Genomic DNA, 20926 nt, shown 5'->3' on the forward strand with positions numbered 1-20926 from the left:
TCAGCCTTTTTTCAAGAGAAAAGGGACGCAGCCTGATCATCCTTTCCTGATATGTATAACCTCATATTTTTGGTATCATCCTTGTAAATCTTCTCTGCACCCTCTCCAGTGCCTCTATATCCTTTTTATAATCTGGTGACCAGAACTGTATGCCTAAGTGTGGCCTAACCATGGTTCAATACAGGTTTAGCATAGCTTCCCTACTTTTCAATTCTATACCTCTAGAAATAAACCCTAGTGCTTGGTTTGATTTTGTTATGGCCTTGTTGACCTCTGTCGCAACTTTTAGTGATTTGTGTATTTGTACTCTGAGATCCCTTTGTTCCTCTACCCCACCTAGACTCAGACCCTCCAAGTAATAAGTGACTTCCCTATTCTTCCAACTAACATGTAAATACCTCACATTTATCTGTGTTGAACTTAATTTCCCAATTGTATGCCCATTCTGCAAGTTTATTGTCTTCCTGTAATTTGTTGTAGGCCTCCTTAGTATTGACTCGCCCCCAATTTGGTGTCATCTGCAAATTTAGAAATTGTGTTTTTGATTCCAAAGTCTAAATCATTAATATAAATTGTGAACAGTGGTCCCAGTACTGATTCTTGTGGAACACTACCTTCTACCACTGTAAACAGCTACCTTTTACCTCTGCTCCCTGCTTTATGCCTTGAAGCCAGCTAGCTATTCATTCTGCTACTTGTCCCCCTCATTCTCTGACCTTGTTCATCAGTCTATTATGGGGTACCTTACTGAAGGCCTTTTGAAAATCTAGATAAATTACATCTACTGCATTACCATTGTCTACTCCTGAGTGAATGCTTCAACAAATGCTATGGACCACCATCTGTACCAGTCTTCACACACTGCCCAAAGCACCAGACACCACCACTCACCCACCAACAATCTCTACCTAGCAACACTCACACCCACATCTCACACCTTGCACACAATGGCAGCTATTCAACTATGGCAGACACATCACCTAAACACATTGTTACACACTCACTCACACACTTTCCTTTCTCTTGCAGGCCAAGGCAGCTCAGAATAGGAGGGAGCAGAAGTGCACAAGTGGGGGACAAGCCGACACCCAACCACTATCTGCGCTGGTGAATCGAGTGCTGCAGATTATTGGGTGCCAGGTGCTGGGCACCGTGGCCACTGGCATCATTGACCCCCTTGAGGACAACCATGGCATGTTCATCCCAACTCCTCCTTCTCACATACCACTTCCCTGTCAACTCACAAGTGTTTCGCACTTTCCAGCTAATCATGCTGTATGCATGCATTTCTCCCTTCCTGCCCCCCTTAACCCGACTCTTGTGCCTTTATGCCTTCAGATAACGAGCAAACACCTGAGCAGTTTGACTCCAAAGGCACCGTAGAGAGCAAGGCGGGAGAAGAGGAAGAGGAGGAAGAAGAACACACCGCGTCACTGCATGTCTCTCCCGCAGACATCAGCTCAGATACTACGTGTTCTTTAGAGGCTAGTATAGTAGTGGGATCTGCACAGGGTGAGGCACCGGGGACGAGTGGGTTGCAGCAAGGCCAGTGGGAACGGTTAGCTCGGGGGTCAGCTCCCCAGGGGTCGCATGCGAGTTCTGCTGCACAGTACTCAGATGAGGACCTCAATGGGGAGGCCATAAGAAGGAGGGTAATGGGCATGTGCACGGAGATGATGGGTGCAATGGCAAGTGTGCCCAGAGCCTCTCAGCTATGATAAGGAGCATGGAGGAATCCGCCTTCAACATTACACAAGGCTCTGTAGGAAAAATGCGGCGAACAGTGCCAGCCCTTATACATGGCCTTCTACGACCTTTGACACTGTCAACCGCAAGGGTCTATGGAGCATCCTCCTCCGTTTCGGATGCCCCCAAAAGTACGTCACCATCCTCGTCTGCTCTACGACGACATGCAAGCCATGATCCTTACCAACGGATCCATCACAGACCCAATTCACGTCCGCACCGGGGTCAAGCAGGGCTGCGTCATCGCCCCAACCCTCTTCTCAATTTTCCTCGCTGTCATGCTCCACCTCACACAGTTGATAAGCTCCCCGCTGGAGTGGAACTAAACTACAGAACCAGTGGGAAGCTGTTCAACCTTGGCCGCCTCCAGGCCAAGTCCAAGACCACTCCAACTTCTGTCGTCAAGCTACAGTAGGCAGATGATGCCTGCGTCTGTGCACATACAGAGGCTGAACTCCAGGACATAGTCGACGTATTTACCGAGGCGTATGAAAGCACGGGCCTTACGCTAAACATTAGTAAGAGAAAGGTCCTCCACCAGCCTGTCCTCGCCACACAGCATTGCCCCCCAGACATCAAGATCCACGGCGTGACCCTGGACAACGTGGACCACTTCCCCTATCTCGGGAGCCTCCTATCAACAAGGGCAGGCATTGATGACGAGATCCAACACCGCCTCCAGTGCGCCAGTGTAGCCTTCGGTGGCCTGAGGAAAAGAGTGTTTGAAAACCAGTCCCTCAAAACTGTCACCAAGCTCATGGTCTACAGGGCCATAGTAATACCCGCCCTCCCGTATGGCTCAGACATGGACCAGGTACAGTAGACACCTCAAGTCGCTGGAGAGATACCACCAGCGATGTCTCCGTAAGTTCCTGCAAATCCCCTGGAAGGACAGACTCTCAAACATTAGCGTCCTCATCCAGGATAACATCCCCAGCATTGAAGTATTGACCACACTTGATCAGCTCCGCTGGGCAGGCCACATAATTCACATGCCAGACACGAGACTCCCAAAGCAAGCGCTCTACTCTGAACTCATCCACGGCAAACAAGCCAAAGGCAGGCAGAGGAAATGATACAAGGATACCCTCAAAGCCTCCCTGATAAAGTGCGACATTCTCACTGACACCTGGGAGTCCCTGGCCATAGACTGCCCTAAGTGGAGGAAGTGCATTTGGGAGGGCGCTGAGCTCCTCTAGTATCGTCACTGAGAGCATGCAGAAATCAAGCGGAAGGAGCATGCGCAAACCTGGCTTTCCCTCTATGACTATGACTATCTGTCCCACCTGTGACAGAGACTGTGGTTCTCGAATTGGACTGTACAGCCACCTAAGAACTCATGCTAAGAGTGGAAGCAAGTCTTCCTCGATTCCGAGGGACTACCTATGATGATGATGATGATGGGCATGGTCACGGAGATGATGGGTGCAATGGCAAGTGTGCGCAGAGCCTCTCGGCTATGATAAGGAGCATGGAGGAATTCACCTTCAACATTACACAAGGCTCTGCGCACATCACGGAGCTAATCATTTCCAGTCTGCAAAGGATGGTAGACTCCCAGAGAGACCATGGCGACCCAGACCTGACGCAGCGTGTGATGGGCAATCTGGCAGTTTTCATTGCAGCACAGGCGGAAGCGACGCAACATCTTAGTGCAGTCTATGCTTGGTGAAATTCCAATCTCAGACTGCTCTCATGCAGTCTCAGCTTGATGCCATGCAAGCTTTGACTGCTGCCATCGTGGCTGGGTCTACCATCAACTGGGACTTTCACGGTGTCGCAGCAGGCTGGCAAGCTGCTCCAGCTCTCTCTCAGGATGACAGCATTCCTGCTCCCACCACTGCCACTCCATTACCCTTGTCGACACCTGTCATCCTGCCAGCCCAGATTGCTGCCGCCCATACTGAGGTGGTGCAGACTACAGGTCCGGAGCTCATCGAGGGCATCCTGCAAGGCTATTTGAAGTCTCTCAGACACCCAGCAATCTTCCACCAGTCCTGCTGCAGTCACTGGTCCAACACTTCATAGGAGTACAAGAGTAGGCAACGACACAGTAATGACAGACACTATGGGATTGCACAAGGGTGAATAGTTAATATTTTTGTTCTAAATTTGCGTTCATGATTTTTGATAAATTTATTAATTCACTTACCATTCCTTTGTGGTGTCTGTCATTTCAGCTTTGCGGATTGATATGGCCTGCGAGAGGGATGAATGATGGGGATGTGGTGAGCAATGGGGATCTGGGCTTTAAGTCATCCCGGTGTGAGGCTGGAGGTCTGTTTGGAGGAGGTGGCAGAATTCTGTGATTTTGGTGAAGTGGAGCCATCTAATATTCATCTAATAACGGGCAAAAATTTGGCAGATGGAGTATAATGTTGGAAAAAAATCAGAGCAAGTTATTATTTAAATGGAGAAAGATTGCAAAGTGCTGCAGCACAGCGGGACCTGGGGGTAGTTGTGCATGAAACAAAAGGATAGTATGCAGGTACAGCAAGTGATCAGGAAGGCCAATGGAATCTTGGCCTTTATTGCAAAGGGGATGGAGTATAAAAGCAGGAAGTCTTGCTACAGTTATATAGGGTATTGGTGAGGCCACACCTGGAATAGTGCATGCAGTTTTGGTTTCCATATTTACAAATGAGGAAAGATTGAGTAGGTTGGGCCTCTACTCATTGGAATTCAGAAGAATGAGAGGTGAGCTTATTGAAACATATAAGATTATGAGGGGGCTTGACAAGATGGATGCAGAGAGGATGTTCCCACTGATGGGGGATACTAGAACTAGAGGGCATGATCTTAGAATAAGGGGCCGCCCATTTAAAACTGAGATGAGGAGAAATTTCTTCTGAGGGTTATAAATCTTTGGAATTTGCTGCCTCAGAGCTGTGGAAGCTGGGACATTGAATACATTTTATTCAGAAATAGACAGTTTCTTAAACGATAAGGGGTTATGGGGAGTGGGCGGGGGAAGTGGAGCTGAGTCCATGATCGGATCAGCCATGATCTTATTAAATGGCGCAGCAGGCTCGAGGGGCCGTATGGCCTACTCCTGCTCCTATTCCTTATAGAAACATAGAAAATAGGTGCAGGAGTAGGCCATTCGGCCCTTCTAGCCTGCACCGCCATTCAATGAGTTCATGGCTGAACATTCAACCTCAGTATCCCATTCCTGCTTTCTTGCCATACCCCTTGATCCCCCTAGTAGTAAGGACCTCATCTAACTCCTTTTTGAATATATTTAGTGTTCTTAATACACTGCTCCTCGCTTAATTGAAGGTAGAAGTGCTCTTGGAATACCCTCGGAGGGTAAGGCCTCTTGGTGAGAGCATTGCTGTGCCTCCTCATCTCTCTGCACACATGTTCTCGTCCTTCTCACTGCCTCTGCTCCCTCCACCATAGATCCTAGAGGGTGAGGTGGCATGCCAGTACAGCCCCTATTAATATTACCAAGTGTTGCAGTTTAATTCTTTGAACAATAAATGTAGCTACTTTTTAGTTGCCAGAAGACTCCCATTACAAAAGAACCTTGAACTTACTGAATGAAACTCTTGCAGTAGGTGAAATTGACAAGAAATCACTGAAGCTGTAGTAACCTGACAGCTACGAGTGATTACTGATGATCCGTTTAAATAACGTCCCTGGAGTCGGCTTCCTGGTGCTTCATGCCAGCTCTCCCATTCGGTGTTTACTCCAGGCGCCAAGGTAAAGGATGAGAATCAATTTAGTAGATCGAGCAGTCAGTGGGAATTGCACAATCACTGACATCACAGTCCACCTGGCACTAATGTTCCCAGCGATACGGCTTACCGGTGGTGCCACAAAGAGGGTGGCATTTGCTGTGTGGTGCTGGATTTGCCTTGCCCCAGAGATACTGTTGTAGCATCCCATTAACGCCATCTTCTGGCACTAACAGAAGGTGCTAAGTGGATGAATTTTCCCCCCAAAGTGTTTGCAGCACTCCAATGCTGTAGTGCACTGAAAGCACTATGTTACATTAACCTTCAAATCTAATGTGGCCATGGCCCCTTTAAAGATCCCAGCTGAAAACATGTCATAAATAATGTCACCAGACCCACACCATTTAATTGGGCCAACACCTCGTAGGAGTACTAGAGTAGGCAAAGGCACAGTAACGACAGGCACTATGGGATTGCACAAGGGTGAATAGTTAATATTTTTGTTGTAAATTTGCGCAGGGCGGTCTTAGTAGGCTCTACTAACGTAAAGTCGTTGTGTGAAACGGTATGGAGCCTGCAACAGGGTCGTGAACCGCCATGGAGACTGCAGGCGTTGAACCCGCCCAGGTAAAAAAATTTTGGCCATCTGTTGATACATCGCCTTTCTACACAAGTGAAACAGAGATGAGACCGGACATTCGGTTACTATCAGATATGCAGAAATTGCAGCTTTAACAACTCTATCAGTTCACCCTGATAACAGTTTTACGAGTACAAGGATTCCAGTAACTTTTTCATTCCAGGAAACATGCGCAGCAGTATAATAGCACACTGACCAGCTTATCGAAATATCATGAGTCAACAGTAATTTTCGCCTATAGTAAAATATTACTATGGCAAGATTGTAAAATATCTTAATGTTACACGGCAGTGACATATAGATTCATAGGGCCTATGTTACAAGCCTGTCTGATTGTTTGAATTGCAAAGTGAAACCTCTACAAGCCTTTAAAAAAAAAAAAATCTACCTGTCCTGAGATCCCTGACAAAAAAGCTGTTATGGCAGATTGGGCGGAATATAGTTTAGGGACCAGCGCAGGACAGTTTTGAAGTTTTTTTGTTCAGAAGGCTGTGGGGTCATGTCCCACTCCAGGGACTTGAGCACAAAAATCTAGGCTGACACTCCAGTGCAGTGTTGAGGGAGTGTTACACTGTCGGAGGTGCTGTCTTTCGGATGAGACATTAATCCGAGGCCCAATCTGCGCTCTCAGGTGGACGTAAAAGATCCCATGGCACTATTTTGAAGAAGAGCAGGGGAGTTATCCCTGGTGTCCTGGTCAATTTTTAACCCTCAATCAACATAACAAAAATAGATTATCTGGTCATTATCACATTGCCGTTTGTGGGAGCTTGCTGCGCGTTTCCCACATTACACCAGTGACTACACTTCAAAAGTACTTCATTGGCTGTAAAGCACTTTAAGAAGTCCGGTGATTGTGAAAGGCGCTATATAAATCTAAGTCTTTCTTTTCTTTCTTTCGAAGCCTGCTGAGTGACTTTAATTTCACATGAACATCCAAAAATGACCGACAGGAAAAGACATACGAGTCCATCCAGCATGTCCTATGCATCCCGATATGGGCATTCCCCACCTATCCAGAGCCAATTAATCTCCTGGGAGAGGTGAAAAAACAGACAGAAACCCATGCCAATTAGTAGAAAATGCCCCTCTCACCGCCTTTGAAACTAGTCCAGGCATTGGTCCTGATTAATGTTAAAGGATTCATACCTCATAGATGATGAAATCCATGTTGCAATACTTTAATGAAGTGATTAAAGCTGTCAGTGCTTTTATTAAAAATATAAAAAGTTAAAAATAAGACTGCATAACGATTTGAAAATTCAAGATGGTAATCAAATGTCTCTGGTTTCATAATCCATTATTATTTATTGCTTAGTTACAAGTTGTTATCATATACCTGGTCTGACCATGCAAATCCACATAAAAGTTCAGTGGGAGTGAGGGAGAGGAAGCATAAATAGATTCCCCTCCAGCGGTACAGCTCTCTCTCTATCCTCTTTCACCATTGTTTTATATAGAGGCTGCTTGTTGGCTTTCAAAAGGAGCTTCACAAACCATGCCATCTCATTGGGAAAACCAAGCTATTGTGAGGTTACAGTTTAAGCCTTTTTCCTTAAATATTAAAATTTAAATATAAATGTGCTTGCTTGGTTTGTGTTAGAATTCGGTGAAAACATAGGGTTTTGGACACTGCTTGGACACATTTTCTGTTACTGCAGAGGAGCAGAACAGCATGAAATGGGACAGGTCCAAACGTGTCCCACAGGAATACAACTCTTTTGATTGGAGACAAAATTAACCAGTTAAGTCAAATGCCCCCCAATCTGGGGGAGACTCAAAACATTTTTCAACTGCCCTTTTTTAAAAAAACTTTTGTTTTTTTTTGTGATTTTCCACAGGAATCAGATGGTTGATGGACAGGCCCTTTGTCATGCAATCAGTGAGAGATCAACAAGATTGGTCGGTGCTCATGACACAAAGAAAGCTTTTCAACCACAGAGACTTGGAACCTTATCGAGAAAACAGGCCAGTAACAAAGGAACAGGCCGAGGACATTGATTTTGCTCTTTCAGTTGTACTGCCTCAGGCAAAAGAACAGTTGAACTTTTGGCACGAGAAGAAGCATTTTGCAGGTATAAGAGTGGCAGTTTACAGCCATCTCTCTCTCTCTCTCCCCACTCTTCTACATTTACTCGCTTCGTTCAACGCACAAGGACTGAGCATTCCATCTGGAATGGAGAGAAGAAACACCATCTATGAGCAAAGATAGCCTCGCTATTTCGACTGGGAAGCTGACCTTGAGACTGGACTTGAAAACCACAGATTGGTACAGAACCAAATGATACGGCTCATCGAGAGAAACAGCGAGTAAGCCAGAGGGGTAATTGGTGAGCATTTATCCCAGCCCACACATCTTTAAGACCAGCGCATAGTGTGAAAGGGTGTCGTGTGTCCCAACCAAGCCTTAGGGGTTTTAGTGGGGAGGTTTTTGCAAGGATCGTGAGTGTATGTACAATTCTGTTGGACAGATTCGATGGTACCCTTTTGAATCCGAGCAAGGGGTGTTTTAGACATGGGTACTTCACATTAGGGGCCTGTTCAGATGGGCCAGAATTGTGTGTTGTACTGTGTTTGTTTTACACCACCAGGGTGTGTTTTTACTGGGTGCAGGTGTGTGCTTTTACTTGAATAAAAGCATTGTGATAAAAGATCTGGCTATAACTGTGTATTTCTGTTGACCACTATAATTCCAGTGTCTAGAACTGTTGTAAGGGGAGGTGATTCAAAACCACCAAGGGCAAAACCATTTACATTTGCTACGGTCACTGGGAGGTTGATTTAACAACACGTTCGGTGTTCGACATTAGATATGATCTAAAAGCTACGATCAGAAAATTACCAATACCATCATTTTGGCATATATATGCACCATTTTCATACCTTTAATATAGACCAACCAAAACCCACCTTTTGTAGTTTAGATACAATTCATTTATTTGGGGGGATTTCCATACTGCAACATATTCCATACTAGAATACTAGATTGGGCAAAAGGTGCCACTGTCCACACTTCACACAACCTCCTCCTGCATGAGTTACAACCCTGTTCAGCTCAGGATTTTGAGCTGCATTAACAAAATGATTAAAGTTCCGTTATGGATGCCAAGTATGTAAATCTTAAATGTCAGCCTGGTTCAGTGGTAGCACTCTTAGAATGTGGTGGGTTCATCGATCATGCACAGGACTCAAGCACATAAGGTAGAATGATGTAATGAAAACAGAAAATGCAGGAAATCTCAGCGGGTCAGGCAGCATCTGTGGAGAGAAAAACAGAGTTAATGTTATAGTTGATTTTTTCTCTCCACAAATGCTGCCTGACCTGCTGAGATTTCCAACATTTTCTGTTTTTACTTCAGATTCCAGCATCCACATATTTTGTTTATGTAAGGTAAACTGCTGATTCAATACATTTCTGAGGGAGTGCTGCATTGTTGGAGTTGCCATCTGTTGAAATAGCCATTGACTGAAGTTCTATCCCAGTGGTGGGCAAAATATGACCTATGGGCCATATCCAGCCTGCCAAGACATTCTATCTGGCCTGCTGGACTATCCACTTTCACTTCTTATGGGTCAGAGACAAACCTGAACTGCAGCCAAGGAAAAAACATAGTAATACTTCATTCAAATTAATAATTCGCAAAAGCGATCTTAAAAAGATCCGTTCTGTGATTCTGGGCCCCAATGGCGGACATCCATACCCAGAATGCACTGTGTACTGGACGATGCCCTATCCAGTTTAGAGTTAAGTCATGGCTGCTCATCTCCATGACTCTTTTACCAGAGAAAATGTGCTGTGTCTTTCCTCTTCTGGTACCCAGGAGGAGTTCTCATCTGGCACCAATTTGGACGGAATTAATAATCTCTGCTGAGGGACACAAGGATGACTGAGGTGCGAAATTGATGCTGACAAAGGCTCTAAAGAGGGTACAGTTCAATTTCACAGCATTGATTTACAGAGACCAGAAGATACGACAACATTTTCAACTTTTATCTTTGATTCATTTCTAAGCAGTATTGAATTAATGATGTGGATTTAAGAGTTTAACCAGTTAATCAATTATATCTCTCCTTTCTATCTTAACTATTTTTTGATCTCTTCTAATGTCATATCGACCATGTTAGTCTCCCTGGTAAATACTCATAGTAATTATTCAGTATCAAAGTATATCTGTGCATCCCTATCCTGGTTTCTCTTTTGTTAATTGTGTCTGTAACATGCTTTACTATTTCTTTTTACGTAATCATAATTTAATTTTGTAGTTTCTCCTTTCCTGCTTGTTTTTTTTTACTGCTTTCCTATCCTCTTCGTATTCTCTCCGTCACCTTCTCTTTTATTGTCTATGGGCCCAAAATTGATCGACATATCACCCAAAAATGCGATTTTGGTCAAAAATACGTACATGCTCGGCAGAATATTCATCATTGATATACCGCCGAGTGGTATGCACACCGTCCACCGTGCAGGACCGCCCGCGTACTACACAAAAAGTCCCCGATTTTCATCACATACCGCCGACAAACCACCGAAGCTGCATACTGTCCTGGAAAAGGTGGTTTTACGCGATCTTAAGTGGGTGGGAATGGGCAGAGTGCACAGATCCACCATTTTGGAAATCAGGAACTGTCAGCTAAAGCAGCACCTCTGTATTTCTGAGGTGAACAGTGATTTTACAGTGTAATTTAAAGTGGAAAAAGTATTTTTCTTGTTACTGAGTAACTTAAGATAGAAGGCATTTTAGTTACATTTTTTCCATTGAAAAATATTGCGGAGATTTAAAAAGAATGGGGCCTGTACTATCTCAGCCTGTATTGCTGACAACCTGTCTAATGGAGGAACCAGATGTGAGAAGGTTTATTGAGCAGAGTTACAAGTGTAATGGAGGAGGCTGCAAACTGATGAGGAGGATGAGGCCTTACCCTGATGACTGTTACTCCAAAAGTTTGACACCATACAAGAGTGCTTAAATTAAATTCAAACATTTATGTAAAAATCCCCAAGATATACAATTTTAAAACTTTGTAAAATTTATAACTATAAAACTCTAACAACTTTAATAACAACTTTAACAAAACTTTAACAATTTTACTAACGACTTTGAAAACTTTTACAACTTTAATAAGCTTTTACAAATCAAACTTAAATTATTCAACGAACAAGTACAACAAAAAGACCCTTTACTGGCCTCGGCCATGACCTCACCCCCCGTCCTCAACCGCGTGCTGCACCACCCTTGGGACTATGCCCCCACTTTCTTACTCCCGCCCTTCCCTTTCCCAGTGCCCCTGAGCCTGGACCTCTCCGTGTTGATACCAAGCCGGTGTGTAGCACCGCACTCAGAGTGCTGTTGCTGTCACTGGGGGTCAGACATTGCAGGCGCAATAAATGGGGTTTCAGGAGAAGCTCACGATGTGGAAGGTGCGGCTTCAGGGCTGGAAGATGATGTCAGCTCCCTACCCTCAGGTGTTGTCGACCTGACTACTATGGCACGGGAGGGGGGGTTCAACGGCGGCGGCGGTTCGCTCCATTGCGTAATCATACACGACATGTCCTCTGATAGAGCCGCGATGTTTGCGGCTATCGTAGTCATGGCCTTGAGCAGCTGTCGACGCTGGCCTGTGACAGATGCACCATGTCCTGGTACACACCTACAGCAATCAACCTTTGCAACACCAACCTCTGTCGCTGCGGCAAAGGCGCTGCAACGCTGGGGGTGCCTTGCTGCGCACGGCTTGGTCTTGCAGAATCAGAGCACCCATGGGGGAATCCCCTGAATACAGACTCCATGGTGGAGGATATTCTAGCTGGCCCACATGGAGCTGGTGTATCCTCCTCCGTCTCCACCCCCATCTCCACCTTCACTGCCTGCTGGATCAGCAACTCTTCCTCTTCCTCTTTCTCATCTCTGTAGGTGGTGAAGTCGGGAGAGGGCTGGGTGACGCCAGAGGTAGAGGCAGTGGGTCTGTCATCTGTGTCGGTGTGGTCTGAATCATTTGAGTCTGGAAGTACAAAACAACATTTTAAAAATCTTGGCACCAGGGGAGGTGGTCAGGGTTACATGAGTAAGTACAGTGACTTATCGCAGTCTTATTTAAATGTCCACCAATGCTGCAGTACTGCACTACATATCACAGACAATACATATATGCATTGCGTCACATGCCCCCAACATTGCAGTACATCACATGAGGCCAACATTACAGTGCAATAAACTTACACTACATTAGGCCAACATTACAGTTGCAGTTATATTACATGACATGAGAGTACCGCAACATAGACTATATTTTATTCAACTTACCATCTTGTGTGAGTGGGTCAGCTCCAATGCAGTTGCTATCTCCAACCAGGGACAGGACACAGATCTCAATATCAGTCAGATGCTCCTGGGTTGTGGGTCCTCCCTCCCGTGCGACGCTGATCAGCTGCTATTGCAGATGTCTTCTTCTGCAGAAAGTAAAGTAAATCAAAGTAAAAATCTTCAATCGATTTAACATCGCAGACACACAGTCACACACACATACACAGTGTTGATCCTCCTGTCATTGCCTGAAAGTATGAATACATCGCCATAACCTTAAGATAAATAACATCATCTGTATGACATGGTGTTATGTATGCAAACCTCATCAATGTGTAAGACTTGCCACCAGGGGGTACACCTGTAGGAGACCTAAGGGTCACCTGTGCACTCTGGGCAAGCAGATGTAAAAGGCAATCCACCATGCTGCTTCCTCACTTTGGAGTTACATTAAAGAGACCAAGGTCACAATGGTTTGAGCTTATAACAGTCTTGTGGAGTTATTCTGAACACAACACACGGAACCTACATTTGCATTGTACATGGCACATGGGGGCTGCATAAATAAAATCATTACTTACTCTTGCGACCCTCACCAGGTCGTTCCATCTCTTACGGCACCTTTCCCCGGTGCGTACCATGGTACCTTTGGAGGAAACAGCCTCTCCAATCTCGTCCCATATCCTGCTATATTCCTTTGGGGGGGGGGGGCTTTCCACGACCACCCTTCGTTAGCTCGGAGTGCCTCTCTGTTATATGCTCGAGAAGGTGTAAGGTTACTAATCTTCAGAAAAGCACAGAAGGAGACCATGAACTAAAAATTGATTAATACAAGCTTTTGGAATTTAATACAAGCTTTTGGAATTAAGCTGGACAATTAGGGACGTTCTGTGGTCAGGAATCAAAACTGACTTCATGCATAACAACAATGGAGTTGTTGCATGAGGCCCTGAACTTGAGGCACCAGGGTGGGGAAAAACAAACCCACTGGAGACACCAAGTCTGTTAAAAGACCAGACAACAAAGGAACCACACCAGGTGCACATTGTTTTGGGACGAGATGTTAAGATGAGAAATCAACTTGAGCCTTGCAGACTCAGTGTGCAAATGGGAAAACAGACGAGTCCATTATTGCAGTCAATCAACCAAGGGGACCACAAAACAATGCATCGATGCAAACACTTTATCAGAAACCGCAGTAGTGGGAGATCAGTCAAAACCTGGATATAAATATGCGAGCTACAAGCAGCTCAGCAGAAGACAGAAGGACAGGAACAGGTGGAAGAAGCACACAGAAGTAGAAGGACACAAAGATTAGTGGGAAAGCGGGTTGTGTGGAGGACACAGAGAGGCTGCAAAGAGATTTATATAGGTTAAGCGAATGGGCTAAGGTTTGGCAGATGGAATACAATGTCGGAAAATGTGAGGTCATCCACCTTGGGAAAAAAAACAAAAAAAGGGAATACTATTTGAATGGGGAGAAATTACAACATGCTGTGGTGCAGAGGAGCCTGGGGGTCCTTGTGCATGAATCCCAAAAAGTTAGTTTGCAGGTGCAGCAGGTAATCAGGAAGGCGAATGGAATGTTGGCCTTCATTGCGAGAGGGATAGAGTACAAAAGCAGGGAGGTCCTTCTGCAACTGTATAGGGTATTGGTGAGGCCGCACCTGGAGTACTGCGTGCAGTTTTGGTTGCCTTACTTAAGGAAGGATATACTGGCTTGGAGGGGGTACAGAGACGATTCACTAGGTTGATTCCGGAGATGAGGGGGTTACCTTATGATGATAGAGTAGACTGGGTCTTTACTCGTTGGAGTTCAGAAGGATGAGGGGTGATCTTATACAAACATTTAAAATAATGAAAAGGATAGACAAGATAGAGACAGAGAGGTTGTTTCCACTGGTCGGGGAGACTAGAACTAGGGGGCACAGCCTCAAAATATGGGGGAGCCAATTTAAAACCGAGTTGAGAAGGAATTTCTTCTCCCAGAGGGTTGTGAATCTGTGGCATTCTCTGCCCAAGGAAGCAGTTGAGGCTAGCTCATTGAATGTATTCAAGTCACAGATAGATAGATTTTTAACGAATAAGTGAATTAAGGGTTATGGGGAGCGGGCGGGCAAGTGAAGCTGAGTCCACGGCCAGATCAGCCATGATCTTGTTGAATGGCGGAGCAGGCTCGAGGGGCTAGATGGCTTACTCCTGTTCCTAATTCTTATGTACAGATGGACACAGGTCGAAAGAACGAACAGACGAACAGACGGAAGGACATGTAGTACGGAACGTACACGAAAGGAACAGCACTGCAGAGAACGGCCAGAAGAATCACCAACCGGTCACGGAACCAATGACCATGAACCTACAGTAGCTACAGCCAGGAAGGGTGATTGTATGTTTTCAGTCAATTTCTCTCAGAAGTCTAGTCCTGTAGTTTAAGTTGTTTTTTGTGCATAATAAAACGGACACTGGGTTAAGCCTAAATTTTGTGCCATGTGTTGTCCTTTCCCACTATAAGTTCCGAGGTCTAAGAATCAGAGTAGAGTGAAAAACAAACACCCTACAAAGGGCAGGTAATTCTGAGTCGTCGGGTGCCCTCAACCTCCCGTCCTTTTCGATGTTCCTGCGCTTTGAATTTTTTTTTAACATTTCCATAATATTTCTATTATGATTTTTGCTTTGTAAAATATGTCTTCTTATTCTTTAAACTGTAGAATTATTAGTTGTTAGGAATATATTTTAACTCTGCAATGTGTTTTTAAAGTAACTGCCCATCGACTAGCTTGCTGCTCCTTCTCCACTCTCTCCCTCCTCTTCAAGTCACTGCACAAGCGCGGGTGACCCCTGACCCCTGAAATTGCGGGTAAAACGCTTCTGTAAAAGAAAATTGCACATGCGCAGTTCAGTGCAGCACCGTCCATCGAAGAGAAAGTCGATCTGGATCGACTACTAGATTACATACCGCCCGCTGCAGACCCTCTGGCATACTGCCGACATAATGACGAAAAAATGTTGACCAATTTTGTCCTCTTCGGTCTCAGCGGTATGCCGGCGGTTTGAAATGACGCGACGCTGGAATACCGCCGAGAAATGGGTGGACCTTATGCATCGACCAATTTTGGGCCCACATGTGTTTAGTGTATGCCTTTTCCTTCAGTTTCAATGTTCCCTTTATCTCTTTATTCATCCATGGTGTTTCATTAGTGACTATTTTCTTTTTAGTGGAATATATTTCACCTGAATTCTACTGATAAACAAAGGGATAGAACAGCAGGTTGTCAATATTTTTTATTCCAGTTTATCTTCCCTAAGTCTATTCTCATTCCCTCAAAATTAGTTTTTTTCCAATCTATTACATTGCTCTTTGTTTTACTCATGTCTTTTTCAATCATTATCCTAAACCTTATGTTGTGATTGCCATTGCCGAGATGTTCCCCGAAGTTTACTTCTCATCTCTATTCAGATTAGTAATTTGAAATGAACCAAACAGTGATTCCTCTCTTGTTGGACTTTTTACATACGGGTAAGAAAGAAGTCCTATACATATTGCAAAAACTCCATTCCCTTTTCCCTACCTCTTCTTGCTAGTTGAAATCTCCCACGATTATTATTCTATGTATTTTAGTCATTTCAAAAATTTGCTTACATATTTCTTCCTCCACTTTCCTTCCACTATTAGGTGGACTGTAGAATACATATATTGGACCTAAAATTGCAGTCGAAGGCTTTGGTGAATGCCTCCGATCCACAAGAAAAGTACGCACCTACCTGGTGCTTCCGTATCTTCGGAAACTTGCGGTCCTGGGCCTCCCGGCATACGCCTGCGTAAAGGCCCATGTATCCCAGGGGCACATGAGGTTCTCAAGCATCCCTGGGATTTACGTATGAAATCCCCCTAAGCATAATAGGAATGCCATAACAAACCTACATTTTCACACAACCAACATTTAAAATAATCATCACGACCTGGAAAACCCGGCCTCCCTGGGTCTGTACGGACCCGGGAAGGCATCACAAAAGCCAATTTTCAGCGCACAATGCGCATGCGCTGAAAACCGGCTTTTCCGATCTGTCCGTATCCCCTCAGCCAGGACATTCGCATGGGCAAGATTACGGTATTTACCCATATCTTGCCCAGTGGATGTCCTGAAAACTCTTGCGCCTGGTAAAAGCTGGTACATAGATTACTTTTACAGGCATAAGAGTTTTAAAACATACAAAAACATAGTAAAATAAAATTTAAAAAATCATGTTTTAATGTTTAAAAACTCTGCCCACTAAGGTAAGTTTATTTTAAACCACAATTAAAATACCATAAAAAAAAATTTAAAACGGAAAAAATCTATATTTTTTAATAAGACATTTATTAATTTGAATGTATTTAAATTAATTTTAAATATGCGGTGTATTTTTTTCTATTTTTTATTTGTGTTTGGGTGTTTGGGGTTGGGGGGGTGCTTCTCAATCAGAATAATGGGAACTCCTACTTACGGAGTTCTCATTATGATGAATGAGAAAATACTGTACGTGGATTGGCTGCCCAGTGCCATGTGACTCCAGCTACAGCATACGGACGTCCCGACGTGCACGCGCTCCGATGCGCAGGGAGAGGGGGGCCTCAGGACCGGTGGTGGGTGCAGCAGGATAAGGTAGGTGCTCAGCTTTTTGACAGAGATTTCTAGGCCCACATGTTGAAAAGTAATTAAAAGACAATTTAATTAAATATTTAAAACAAAACTTTAATTTTTTGAAAAATAAATGTGAACATTTTTAAAGAGGCCAAAAATAACCTAAACTAATTGTAAAGGATTTTGAATGTTTAAATGGTTTAAAAAAAAATGTATTTTAATATTTATGTAAACCCTTACGCTGGCAAAACAAGGTCTTGTGCCTGCTTTTACCAGGCATAAGAGTTTTGTGGGCATTCGTTGGACTATGATAGGGCAAATAGCCAAACCCTGTGCCAACGAATGTCCATTTCCTGCGCATGCTGAAACCCGACAGATTGTAAGTTCTGGGGTTTTGTGCATGCGGAAACCCGGAACGGCGGTGCACTTACGACCACGTACGGGGTCATAGGCCCCAGAAAATCCGAGCCATTATCTTGATCGATCCCTTCTTATACTTCATCTCAATCCATATGGATTCTGTTTCTATCTTAATGTTAATATCATTTCCTTTTTTTCTACTGCCATTAATTAATACAGCTACCCCACCTTTCTTCCTTCCCTATCCTTTCTAAATGTTATAATCTGCAATATTTAACTGCAAGGCCTGTTCTTTATGTAGCCATGTTTTAGTTATCTCTACTACATCTGGTTCCTCACTACGAATTATTGGCCCTGAAATTCCAAAGTCCCGGGTCCGTACGAAGTTTCTACGGACCCGGGAAGACATCAGAAAAGCCAGGTTTCAGCGCGCAATGCGCATGCACTGAAAATCGCCTTTTCCCGATCGGTCAAGTTTCTGGCTTGACAGATCATCCGCAGATCGAGAGCGAGGACACTTGCAGGGCAAGATTTCCGATATTTACGAATGTCTTGCTCTGCAAATGTCCTTTAAAATCTTGCGTCTGAAAAAGCAGGCATATAGCCTACTTTTACAGGCGCAAGTGTTTAAAAATACACAGAAACATTTAAAAATAAAGTTATAAAAACACATTTTATTTTTATAAACTCTCCCCACTACAGTAAGTTTATTTTAAGGCTTAATTAAAAAAACTTTTTAAAAAAAAGTCGGGAAAATATTTTTTTTATAAGAACTTTAATTTAAATGAATGTTAAATATGTAGTTTATTTTCTATTTTTTATTGTGTTTTGGGTGTTTGGGGGGGGTGGGGAATTCTCATTCATAGTAATACGAGTTCCGGACCTATTACTATGAATGAGAATCTATACTTGACCTGATTGGCTGCTGTCTCCAGCTCCCGACCTGCGCACGTCCCCACTTGCACGCGCTGCGATGTACAGTCACGGGAGGCCTCAGGTGCGGATGTTTCAATGGGCGCAGCAGCAATAGGTAAGCGCGCATCTTTTTTGTCTTTTTCTGTCGTTTGCCCGCGGGAAGAGCTCGAACGGAATTTAAGGACAATGTCTCCAATTACCCCATTTTGTTGTGGATGCTGTATGCATTGCTGTATAAGCAATTTATTTCATTTTATTACTCAATCTTCCCACTTTATTTTTAACAATTATTTTATACTTATGTTCTATAACTATCAATTCCCTGACTATAACCCTGGTCTGATATCCTATTTCATCTATCTTAAAGCTTGTTATTTTCACCAGATCGTTCCCCATCTTACTAGTTTAAATTCTTATTCACAATCCTAGTTATCCTTTCTGTTAGGACACTGGTGTGACTCCCCAGCAGAAGCCAGAGGGGGCAAAATTGAGCCCTGCCTCTAATGCGTCGCACCTACTTTTTTTGAAAGTTTTTCTCCGGCCCAGTCCATGGGGCGGAGATACCGGAGAAATTAACATCTTTGTTTTTTTTGGCTTAGGATGGTGTTCTGGTCGGCTGCAGGGCAGAAGTGCCCTTGCAGCATGTCAATGTCCCGTTCAATCGTCAGCATGTCTCTCCCCTTCAGTTAAAAGTTGAAGCAGCTTTCTGATGAACGTGGAGTGTATTGAAGTTTGGATCAAAGCAGAGGATGTCTCACAAAAACAAGATGCGAGACGACGTGGAGCCATTCAAATGTGTCAATCTGATCACCTATGTGCTTACAGCAATTCATGACAAGAGTCGATTGCGGCAGTAAGACCTGATTTCAGGACAATGGGTAGCTGGTCATTTAGTCTACATCGTCTGTTTGTTAATTATTTGTATGTGCGTTTGATGTACCATTGATAGCATGTACGGAATGTAAAGTTCAACGACCTGATTGAGAGAAGACTATTTGAGCAGAGACACTAAATTTGGAGTGTGTTTCTCAAGAGAGCATAGACTGGGTTTTGTGAAATGTATATCTCAGTAACTTTCATGCTAGTTTTTGTGTAGTATTAAGGTTTAAAAAAAGACCTGATCCTGCCATTGCTACAACGGAGTGTGTGTAATCTGATGTTTAAAACTACGAAACAAAAAAGAGCATAAAAGCAGTCCAACACCAGGTTGCCTGTTGGCAGCCTGGCTGAACCTGCAGCCATAATTGTTGGCCTGACCTGCCAGTCGGTCGACAAAAAAAAAATATCATGGCATCGCCGGCAGCGCCACCTCCCCTTTAAGGGCAGCCACGCCGCCAAGCCACAGAGTGTACCAACAGCAAAAGCTGTCCGTGGCACCGACTGGCAGCAGGAAAACGGGTGGAGCAGTCCCGTACACAGTTCCAAACCTGAGGAAGGGCAATTTAAAAAATGGCAGCCCCTCCTCATAGACTCGACGGCCATTCTGCACCGACCTGTGGCTGCCGCATTCAGGTGGCCAGAGGCCTGATAGAAAGCGGCAATTTCAGCCCCAGAGAGTCTGCTTCCAACATGTAAATGAATCTAGGTTTGGAATAATGGCTGAAATGTGTGTGCTATTTCCAGTACAAGCAGAAGCCTTCTACCCACAGAATGCAGCCTAATCAAGGAACAGAAGCCTCGGCCAATGTACACTGTATAAGGGAGATATGACATTAAGTGTATGCTTATCAGGATGCAGTGGATTAACCGGTCTCTTGGTCAGAACAGACGATATTAGATAAATTTCTGCACTCAGAGTTTTGTGAATCTTTGGAATTCTCGAGCCAGAAGGCTGTGAATGTTCATTCGTTGAGTATATACATTTTTGGGCACTAAGGAATATGGGGATAAGGAAGGAAAGTGGAGTTGATGTAGAAATTCAACAATGATCTTATTGAATGACAGAGCAGCTCAAGGGATCGTATTCTGCTCTTAATTCTTATGAATTATGCTTCGTCACCAAAATTCAATATAAATTTTAAATATAGAAATACCTACTTTCAATTATGTTTTCTATTTGAATAAATTTCCAATTTAAAAAAAAATCAAGTTTCGTCGGGTTATAGAACACGATGGGGCCAAAATTCCCCTGTTGTGCGCTTCCCGCTAGCACCTCCGGTGGGGGAGGGGGGAAGCTACCGGTTCCTGCAAAATTGTGCGGGCGTTAGCCGAGGCGCGAATATTACCGCGCCCTGCTGGTAGCGCTCCAGGCCACTGTACCAGCGATGAAGTGGCTGCAGTGCATGGCGACTCCTTTTTGCCCCACGGTGGAAATTGGCCAGCGTCCCATGAGACTGCCATATGTGATGCCCGCGCCAGCTTCAGGGGTTGCAAATCGGGCTGCACATCCATCGTGGGGCAAAAGTTAAAGGGGAGGTTCACCATTTGTTTTTACTTCCTGACTTATCGGTTGGGCCGCTGTGTAACGCTGTGGCAGGATTCGGATCACAGTCATGCTACCCGGCAGTCCGTTTCGGTGCCAGGCTGCAGCCATGGCATCCCCTAGACCTGGTGGCCCAGTGGAGGCCAAAGGGCCTTCAGAGCTCGCAGCATCCCTCCCCTTTAACGGAAAGGGAGGGGCATTTAAACAAGTCTGCAATACGCCGAGAGGCCCTGTAGCAC

General features: G+C 44.4%; 1 protein-coding gene across 3 annotated transcripts in view; it reads right to left on the reverse strand.

The window, feature by feature from the left end:
- Window positions 1-11381: 11381 nt before the first annotated feature.
- tdrd15 (tudor domain containing 15) overlaps window positions 11382-20926 on the reverse strand; it is an 84394-nt gene continuing 74849 nt past the window's right edge. Inside the window, exons 3-4 of one of the 3 annotated variants that reach the window (XR_011593845.1) lie at window positions 12369-12514; window positions 11382-12066 (exon numbers count right to left, since the gene is read on the reverse strand). The gene's annotated coding sequence lies outside the window, so the exon portion shown is untranslated. Of the gene's footprint in view, window positions 12067-12368; window positions 12515-13098; window positions 13153-20926 lie in introns of those variants that run through there. The other 2 variants (XR_011593847.1, XR_011593846.1) reach the window with 2 other exon arrangements.

This window comes from Pristiophorus japonicus, chromosome 7, assembly GCF_044704955.1.
Source record: "Pristiophorus japonicus isolate sPriJap1 chromosome 7, sPriJap1.hap1, whole genome shotgun sequence".
NCBI classification, from domain to species: Eukaryota; Metazoa; Chordata; class Chondrichthyes; family Pristiophoridae; genus Pristiophorus; species Pristiophorus japonicus.